The sequence below is a fragment of the Rousettus aegyptiacus genome, unplaced genomic scaffold (genome assembly GCF_014176215.1).
Source record: "Rousettus aegyptiacus isolate mRouAeg1 unplaced genomic scaffold, mRouAeg1.p scaffold_m13_p_3, whole genome shotgun sequence".
NCBI lineage: Eukaryota > Metazoa > Chordata > Mammalia > Chiroptera > Pteropodidae > Rousettus > Rousettus aegyptiacus.
In genome coordinates this window covers 115160130-115170533 of record NW_023416306.1, presented here as the reverse complement: position 1 = coordinate 115170533, position 10404 = coordinate 115160130, and the positions used below count along the sequence as shown (strand labels likewise).

Here is a 10404-nt window from a genome sequence, read left to right as displayed (position 1 = left end):
AGAGTCTCCCCCCGAACCCCGGTCCACGCGGGGCTTCAGGCGGCAGCGGCGGGGTGCGAGCTGTTCGAGGCCGACAGCAGCGACACTGAGGGCGGCCGCGGGCTGGCGACGATCAGTGCGCGTGGGCGGGGCGGGGGTAAGCCAGCTGAGTAGCGGCTCGATTGTTCTGGCCTGGCTATGGCGCCTCTCCTCCCCCCCGCCATGGCTCCCCGTGTCCCTGCTCCGCTCCTCTCAGTGAGTGAAAGTGGCCGCCGCCGCCGCCGGCCCAGCGCCCGCAGCCGCCTCAGCGCCGCCGCCATCTTGGGGTCCCAGGAGCCGCCGAGGGAGCGGGCTAGGAGCGTCCACGCCCAACGCAGTCACCGTCCCACGGCCTCAGAGAGCGAACCGCGGCTCCATCGTCCGCGGGGCGACCCCCCCCTCCGGACCCCGCCCGCACCCCGCCCCCCCTCCGCCGCCGCTGCGGCGGCGGGGCCCGGCGGCCCGAGGTGAGGCGACTAGACGTGGGTGGGCGAACGGAGGGGGGGGTCGTGTAGGCCCCGTTGCGCCCCTCTCTGCGGGCGACAACTGGGCCGCGTCTTAAAGGGGCCGTAGCCCCCGGCCCTTGGATTTGTTGGGGTTAGTGGGGAGGATGGGTGTGAACACTCTCCGTAGGGTTGGGACCTCAGGGACTTGGGCCTCGTCCTTTCCCTCTCATACCTCTGAGATCTGGGGTCACGCGGTGACCTCAGCCAGCCGAGGAAGCCCGTGGGGCGCCCACACGTGGGGAGTGTGTTAGACCAGGTGCACGTGGGACCCGGTGGGGCGGTGTCGGGCTAACACGTGTGTGGTTTTGGGGGTGGGGTGGGGCAGGGCGGGGGCTGGCTGGGCTCGAGTGGAAACCCTGTGAATGTCACACCTGTTCCTTTTAAGCAAATGAGATCCGAGGGGATTGATAGTGTGTTAATTTATGGGCAGTAAGTTGGGGTATGGGGTCAGTGGTGCAAGCTGCTTGTTGGTGTTTGGTGGGGGTAGCCTAACACGAGCACAGACTTAGAAGTGTGCAGGTGACACTTTCTGATCTTTAAGCTTTTGTAGGGCGTCTAGTCAAGTGTCATCCTATTTGACATTCTTTCTTGAACTTGGTTGATGAAAACTACTTCCGTAATCACCGAGGTTGGAAGCCCCCTACAGTTTGGGAATGATAGAGCCTAAGAAGGTACTCACTGTTTTAGTTAACAACAGCCAACTGTGCCAAATTTTTCTTTGATTCATACACTGCATAGTTTGCTGCTCCTGTAGTTGTTGGTAGGTAGGAATGGGAGAGGTAATTAGGGGGTTGACCTCGCTAACATTGCAGGTAACCAGCTCAACTTTTCCAATCAGTGACTTTCTTGATTTGCTTTCCCAAGGAATTTTTCACTCTAGTTTACTAGTTGCGGCTATTCATTTTTTAAACTAACAACGTCATTGATGTATAATTCACATACCAAAAACCATTTTTAAAGTGTACAATTCTGTGATTTTAGTATCCTCGTAGAGTTGTACAGTCATCGCCATTATCTAATTCATCACCCTCAAAAGAAGCTAGCTCCTTTAACAGTTACTCCACATTTCTCTTTCCCCAGCCCCTAGCAACTAATCTATTTTGTCTTTATGATTTGCCTATCCTGAGTATTTGTAAAAACGGTGGCTTCTTTCACTTAATGTTTTCAAGGTTTATTTATGTTGTAGGTAAACATACATCTATGTTTATCAGAACTTCATTCCTTTTTATTGCCAAATATTCTATTCAAATTGTGTTTTATGCTTGAAATTCACAAGGTCTTTCTATAAAATGACAATTTGATATTATCGTACGGTAAAGTTGCATAGCTACTAGATTTTAAAACATTTGATTTTTTAAGGATTAATTTCATTATTTTAGTTTACTGTGTTCTTTTCCTCCACATTTTTTTTTTTGTTTCAGAAGAATCTAAACCAATTTTTAAAGATCTGTCTTTTGATAGGAAATAACTATAAAGAGCACAAATGTGATTAGAAAAGCTTATGACTAAACATTTTGAGTATATCAATGTGGAAATGTTGTATAAGCAACAGACCATGAACTATGGTGTTATAATTGCACTTAATGAAAGTTTGTCATAGTACTATGTCAACATACAAGTTCACACAAAATATAAATGCTGGAATGCAGTGAATTTTAGAGTAGTCAGAATGGAATAGGGTTAATAGGAAACTTTGAGTTTGTGTAGGAAAATAAGTGAATTTGATGACAGATTTTAAAGTTGGATCTTAAGTATACAAATTTTAATATGATAGGTTATAGCCTGTAGAGGATGAGCAGAGCGTAGTCACTAATACTTAATAACCAAGTAATACTTACTAACCACCTTTTATAGGCACTAATCCTAAAATTTTGAGGGCTAGATCCTACCTCCTAATACCATGACCTTGGGGGTTAGAATTTCAACATATGAATTGAGGTAGCCAGACACAAACATTCAGACCATTCCTTAGGTTAAATCAGAAATTTAGTTAGAGAAGTATTGGGTTCACTTGCTAATCATATAATGCAATAGGTTTACTTAGGGTTGAAAAGTTGATCACAAAGACACTTAATGCCTGTGTTTAGTAAGTACACAAGAGAGATTTCCATACATGTTAGATCTGAAGTAGGAAATCAAAAATAGTGAATGTAGTTGACATTTAGCTATAAAAAAATTCTGGGATTAAATGCTGTCCTTATTTTGAATGACTAGAGGACAGGTGAGTAAACTGTGACACGCTTTTATAAATCTTCACTACCAAAGATCGACAGACAGCCTGTGCGATAGTCTCTAAAGAAGGCAGGGTTCTTACGTTTTTTATGTGCTTTGGATGCTTTTGCAGTCTAAAGAAGCCTGTGAACCCCTTCTCAGTATGACTTTTAAATGTATAAAATATAGTTCACATATTTAAATTATTTATGACATAAGAAATTTGTTTTTATTATTCAATTAAATAACAACCAGTAATATCACTGTGGTATGCTGCCTACATTCAGAATTGGAGGAAATGCTACTTTCAGTTATAGGTTAGTGAAGATAAAGAAGTAATTTTTTTTTCCATGCAAGTTCATGGTCCAGCAGTTTAAAACTCATAGTATAAGAGCCTCTGCTAGAGTGTCCAGGACACATAACTGAGTTATTTCATATGGGGCAAACCAGTGGTTTCATAATAAGTAGGATTATTGACTCTTAAGTTCATGTTCACAAGAACACGAACGTGACTTAATGGGAAAATCAAGTGATAGTCCAGCTAAGGAGAAACCTGGTAGCATAATGGAAAGACATTATTTTTGGATTTTTGGACATAAAAAGACTTGAGTTTGAGTCCCACTTTTATCACTGGGTAAGTTACTGAAATTTTTTTTCTTATCTATAACATGGAGATAATAATTTTCACTTCTGAGGTTACATGACATTAACTATGAAAAGCAAGCATATCGATAAATGTTAAATTTTCATCTTTCAAGAAATTAACATACCAAAGGTTGTGGCATATATTTAGTTTCGATTTGGAAGAGGAGAAACTTTAGTAGGAAGAAACAATATGTATGGCATATAGGCTTTTCTCAGGGTTATTCAAGTGTAGAATTCACCTTTTGGTAATGGTACTAAAACTATTCTTGTTTCTTGTAAAAGAACAAATAAGGTGCCTCCAGGTTTGCATGTTACAGTTGGTAAAAAGCCACAATACATCCACTCTTAGGCTATTGAATGAATAGGTTCTTTTTTCGTACCTGAAGGAAGAGCAAATTAAGCATGAGGGACGTTTCCAGAAAATGGCTGTATAAATGATGAAGGCAAGGGTGAGGCTTTTATATGAAGATAAATTTCATTCTACAGTGGAATAATGAAGACTGAGATGGACTATGATTAAATTGTATTGAATTAGGAAAAATGAATAATAATCCTGGAAAATTAGAACTATCTTGGAACATGAATATTGTTTGACAAGGCTTGAGTAATGACTGGTTTGTTTATGAAACTTACTAGCACAGAAGATGGCTAAGGCTCAAGAACAGACCAGACATAATTTAAGGATTACAAAGCCAGGACTTTTGTGATCCACCTGTAATTCATTTCAGGTCAGCAAACCATTTAATAATACTTGTACCTAATGGTTTATGAAACTCCTATACTCAATAAATATTTATTGAACGCCTAGTGAATGCTTTTTGATCTTCTTAATAACCATTTGTTGAGCATCTACCACACTCAAGGGACTATGTAGACTCTGAGGGTGTACAGGGAATTAATACAGTTGTATCTATTTGGCGAGTACAGAGGGGCTCTGCAAAGATAAACAAAATTATCTCAAGTGGCCATAGAGAAGTATAAACCTAAATGTTTCTTTTGAGGTACTGATAGGAATTACTAGTATTTAGGTTTTTTTTTTTTTTTTTTAATGAGACATTCTTTTCATTTGTTTAAAGGCCCTACTCTGTCTTGTTAACAGAAGCATTATAATCCAATGGCAGTGTAGGATAGCCCAATCCCTTTTAGATCATAGAGACAGATGACACATGTTTAAATTTTAGCTTTCCCTCTTGTTATCTGTGTGGTCTTTTGGAAAGCTATTTAATCCTGTTTCTTCATCTGTTAAATTAGAATAATAGTAGTACCTACTTTATAGAGGGTAATTGTGAGAGAAATCTTTGAGTACATAGAAATACTTAGAATCATACCTGGCACATAGTGCTCTTGCTACAAGTGTTAGCTATAATTACAAGTGCCATTTTATTATGACAGCGTAATCAGGAATTTAGTAATCTAGAGTTTTAATTTATAAAGTACAGAAATCAGAATCTTTTTATTAGCAGAAAGTATCACAGATTTTTAGATAAGGCAGAGGAAAAGTATATCAATAAGAAAATAGTTATGCATTAATCTTTATGTAATTAATACCAGTAGATGTTAATAGAAATATCTTTCCATTTAATATTATAACTCAAAGAGGTGGTATATTGCAAAATAGAACTTTTTAGTTCAGCCTCAAAATATTTCTGTCTAGGATGTCATTCTAATGTTAGTAATAGTTTGCCCTTCTAAGAGTCATTCTCGGAATATAATAGCCCAGGCTTCTAGAGTAGGGCTTGGAAAAGTTTTTCTGTAGAGTCACATAATAAATCTTATGCCTTGCTGGTCATGCCTTCTCTGTTGCAGCTACTCAGCTCTGCCATTGTAATGTGAAAGCAGTCATAGTGAATATGTAAATGAACGAATGGGGCTGTGTGCCAATAAGAGTTTATGGGCACTGAAATTGTAATTTTATATAATTTTTTTGTGTCACTGAATAAGATTTCCCCCCCCAATTATTTAAAAATGTAAAAACCATCCATATCTGTCTAGATTTACAAGAATTGGCAATGGGCTGAATTTGACATGCAGGCCATATTATGCCGACTCCTACTTTAGAGTCTAGGGTCTAACTCCCTGGCTAGGTGATCTCATACAAGTTATTATTAAGCCTTAATTCCCATCTTTTAAGTGGGGGCAAATAATAGTATCTACTTTACATAAAGGAGTTGTTAGAAATAAATACTTCTGAAGTGCTTAGCACCATGCCTGACACGTGTTAAGTGTTTAATAAATTTTATATATTATTATTATCTAATTGAACCTCTTTATTTTACAGTGAGGATGTTGGGATACTGAGAAGAATCACTGATAGTCTTAAAGTCTACCAGTAGCTTGTCAATAGCATTAAATGCACAGCTCTTGATTTCAGCTTCTCTTTATACCCTATCATGCTGCTTTCATAGAGGACTGCACTATTTAATTCAGTGAAGATATTGCTTGCCGAAACTATTCTGTTGAATACCATAACGGTAGATACATAACAATATGCATTTGTCAAAACCCATAGTGCTTTACAGCACAAAGAGTAAACTTTAATGCGTACAAATTAAGCAAAAATCATTTAGGAGGTCAGGGATCCTAGGAAGGAATGTGGACAGACTGTGACAAGAGAATCTAATTGTATTAAAATGTACGAAACAACCTTACGCAAAAGGGGAGAAGGGTAGTGCTTACCTAAATAACCTTGGAAATAAGTGGAATCTAAGAAAAATAAGAATTGCAATAAGTACTGTAGTCTAATTGATAAAATTGTGTCCCATGGGGGTACAAGTTAATTCTGATACTGATACGCATGTATACTGCAATTGGACAATTAAGTAAATGGCAGGAGACAGGCTTCTTACTGTTGGGGTGGGAATTTACAGATAAGTGGGAAGGAAGCTAGAATGATCCATGTGATAATGGATTAGAACTGAAGATATGAGTATGAAACCATGTTTAGCTTAATACAGATACAAATGGTTACATACTGAGATATTCATAGATAATGTACATACTTGGGTATATATGCACAGTTTTTTTGTGCCCCTGTCAGCTGAGAAGGTTAAAAGAAAGAAACCCAGGAGTACACCTGGTACTCAGATCTTGGTTTCTAATACCATTATCCAATAAAAGGAACTAGAACTTAGAGAAATGGCCAAGTCTAGGAAATATACAAGATGAGCCTGGAGCATCTTGTAGTGCCAGAAAGTAAGGAAGTGCTCCAACCACCACCACCATAAGACAACCACAGCCTCACATTGATGAGCATATGTCTAAGGAGCACAGGAGCCAATGACCAAAATGAACAATTTGAGCAGCAAAATAAACAAAGCAGCATTAGATTATAACCCATAACATAAAATTGACATTTAAGAGTCTATATTGACCTAAATATGTAATTTAATAAATGAATATACTTTCAAGTATAGGAAAACTAAATATAAAGGTGTATATTGGAATTTTGGCTGTTTATAGATGGCTCTTTATTCTTAATAATAGCCTTTCACCATCACTCATGTAGTAATGGAGGGTAACTAAATTTTTTCAGCATTTAGTGTGGGATTTTTATTTTTCACAAGTAACTATCAAGTAAGTTAATATTACCTTCCCTTTGCTGAGGAATGAACTGAGTTGCTCAGGATTTTCTGGGCTGATAATGCAGTCCTTCGTGTCTTCTGCAGGAGCATTTTTTTTTTTTTTCCTCAGCTATCTTATTTCCTGAAAAAGGTAAGTGTTTTCATTGATCTAGCTGTGAAAATTGTTGAAGTCACTGATTCTTCAGTAAGAGGGATTTTTAGCAATGTTTTCAAATTTTTAATTTGATAAAGTGTTACTAATTCATATTGGGTATTTTTTACCAAAAGACTTATGAAATATATAGCCTAGGACCTCTAACATAGCCTAATTTAAAAAACAGTTTTTTTTTTTAAATTACCATGTGAAAGGTTCACCAGCTCCTTCAGGAAAACTTTTCCTCCCCTTAGGATTTTTTCAGTTAGTAATATTTAAACTCTAAATGCTTAATAAATAGGGATTACAATTGTTTGACCAAATCATCTCTGTGGTGTTTACCACAGAACTCCCTGGAGGCAGTTGTGCTAATAAGGCTGTTTTATAATTCTGATAAAAAGTTTTAGTTACCTTTCTTGGTAAAGATATTCTTCTAGGAAGTTGAAATGGTCTTTCCTAGAAGAAAGCATATGCATTGTAATTGATTTTTTATTTTGACCTTGGTAACATTTCTTTTGGTACAATATCCTGATTTCATTAAGGGTGAAAAGTTGGGAAGGGAAAATGTGGATAAGCGTTTTTTTCTTTCTCACAATCTACCTGTTAGGCCAAAATGTTTTTTTCTTTGCCATTTTAGAAATTTATGAAAGAAAGGGCCATTCTTTTTTAGCTAGGAGTTCTTCATTCCATTTAAAATGCAGCTGTTATTTTTACCTCTGGAACTTTTGGTAAACTCTGGGCTTGTTAATTTGCTAGACTGTTCTCATGCTTTTGTAGTGATCTCTGGTCGAGCAGGTGGTTTCTGTCCTCCATGTAGAGGGCTCTATCAGCATCTGCTCCTTGAGGACAAGTTCTTTTCTCCTAGCGTTTAATTCAATATCTGGTACATAGTAGTCTCTTAGTAAATATTCAGTGGTCTGAATGGAAAGTTTTGGTTCAACTTGAATATTTAAAGAGTGCTTTGTGATTTACTTACCTCTTATTTGCCATGTGTAGGGTGACCAAATATTTATTGTTGAAATGTGAATACTTTTGAAAGCAAAGGGAGAGTGACTGTTAGTAATTATGCTTAAGAAAACAGGCATAAACTTAAACTGTCTTAGGCAAACCAGCAAGGAGATATGGTCACCCTAGTCATGATGCTTTTTTATTTTTATGTCATAACAGAGTCTGGTAGTGAAGAATCGAGTTTTGGAGCCAGTGATAATAGATCTGAGTTATAATCCTGGCTTGGGCCAACTTTTGAACTTAACTAAAATGAGAATAAGATTTGAATTATTTTGAGGATTAAAGGAGGTCGTACTATTAAAGCACCTACCTCGGACGGAAAAGCCACTTATACTGGTGTTCTCTCATTTTGTGTTAAGTCCTTTTTTCTTTCCGCTCATCATACCAGAACTAGAATTTTTACTTTCAACTGAGGCTGGCTTTGAAGGGCTTCTTTTTTTCTTTCTTTTTTTTTTTTTTTTATTAAGATTATTTGAAGCATTTCAGGGAATGCAGAAATGTTTTTTAGCTGAGCCATCGAACTTGTTTTTTGTTGGTTATATAATTTTTGGCGGGTAGGAAATGAATGCCCTCTCAAGCCTCATTACTCTTACTTTTTTTCAAAATATTTGTGAAAATCTTTTTCCCCCAGTTATTTTTTACAGAATTGCTAAAAGATATTTTCATAGTTTAGATTTAGCAAAATAAAAAAAGTCACTGGTAACCTTTATTTCAACTGAATGGAGTGATACAAGTAAATTTTATTGGGTAGGAAAAAGATGATTTAAATGAGAATTTCATTAAGTTTTTTATCAGTATTTATACCATCAGAACTATGTGTTCTCTTTTGGTATTTGAATTATTTTCCCCCCTGTATTTTTGATGTTTTGCTCATTTAATCTATTTTAATTATTAAAAAAAAAGGAAACCAAAGAAAAGCAGTTATTGTGTGCTTTGTGCATTAGTACAGGCATCCACGTTGTGAACCAAAGGGAAGTATTCCAGTACTAAGACTTCCAACTACTTCTGGCATTGCATTTGATTCTTTGCTTTTTAAACAACAGATAATAAGGTAATGCAGAAAGACCTAGGGTATAGAACAATCACAATGGTACAGATCCAAATAAGAAAACAAAGGGAAATTATTTGCCCATTAAGTATACAGTAAGTTGTTGCTTCTTCAAAAAATCAAGAGAGTTGGTAAAGATCTTCTGGAATATTTCTGGATAGTCTTGGAGTCCATCAGACTTCCATGAAAAACCTGACATTTGTTTTGGGAATTTTCATTTTATTTGGTGTGTAGTTGCAAAGGCACCCACTTAGTCCGATTGCATATTGTTTTAACGCCCACTGTAGGCTGATTTTTTAATACCGTTGCTAACTGATAAAGAGTAAAACCAAGCAAATAATGATTAACACTTTTTTTAAATGTAGAAGTTTCTAATTTTGATGTAGTCAGTTTATCAATATTTTCTTTTATGGTTAGTGCTGTCTTTGTCCCATTTAAGAAATTTTTACCCATTCCAAAGTCACAAAGATATGTTCTTATATTTTCTTTTAGTTGTTTTATCATTTCATCTTTACATATAAGTATGTGATTCATCTCTCAATTTTATTTTTGTGTATGGTATGAGATAGGTAGGGGTTTGAGGTTCACTCCCCCCTGCTGCCGTATGGATCTCCAGTTGTTTCAAGTACATTTGTTGGAAAAACTTTCCTTTACCTGTTGGATCATTTTAGTGTCTTTGTTAAGAATCAGTGTGATCGTGTAACTGGCCTTATTCTGGACTCTATTCTGTACCATTGTTTTATTCGTCTATCCTTATGCCAGTGCAGTACCATTTTGATTACTCTAACTTTTTATAAGTCTTGAAATCAGATAGCATATACTCAAACTTCATTCATCTTTTAAACTTGTTTGGACTATTCTAGGTCCGTTGTATTTCTGTATAAATTTTAGACTAAGCTTGTCAGTTTCTTCAAAAACTCTTCTGGGATTTTGTTGAGACTCTAGAGATGAATTAGGGGACAACTGACATCTTAATAATAATGAATATTATAATCCATAAATATATGGTGGTAGCAATACATATATCTGGCAAGGGAATTGTAACTCAATTCCCGTAACTCAGCAGTAAGATAACAATTTTTTTCAAACATGATAAAAAAGACATTTTACAAAGGAAGTTATACGAATGGCCAATAAGCATGTGAAAAGGTGCTCAAGTTCTTCAGTCAGTAGGGACGCACAAATTAAAACCAGTGATTTTGAGATTTGATATATCGTATTACCAAGTGTTGGCAAAGATGGGAAGCAACTAAA

General features: G+C 37.1%; 1 protein-coding gene across 2 annotated transcripts in view; it reads left to right on the top strand.

The window, feature by feature from the left end:
• Positions 1-333: 333 nt before the first annotated feature.
• Positions 334-10404, top strand: part of INO80 (INO80 complex ATPase subunit) — a 104007-nt gene continuing 93936 nt past the window's right edge. For both annotated transcript variants that reach the window (XM_016152255.2, XM_016152254.2), the window contains exon 1: positions 334-485. The gene's annotated coding sequence lies outside the window, so the exon portion shown is untranslated. The remainder of the gene's footprint in view (positions 486-10404) is intronic.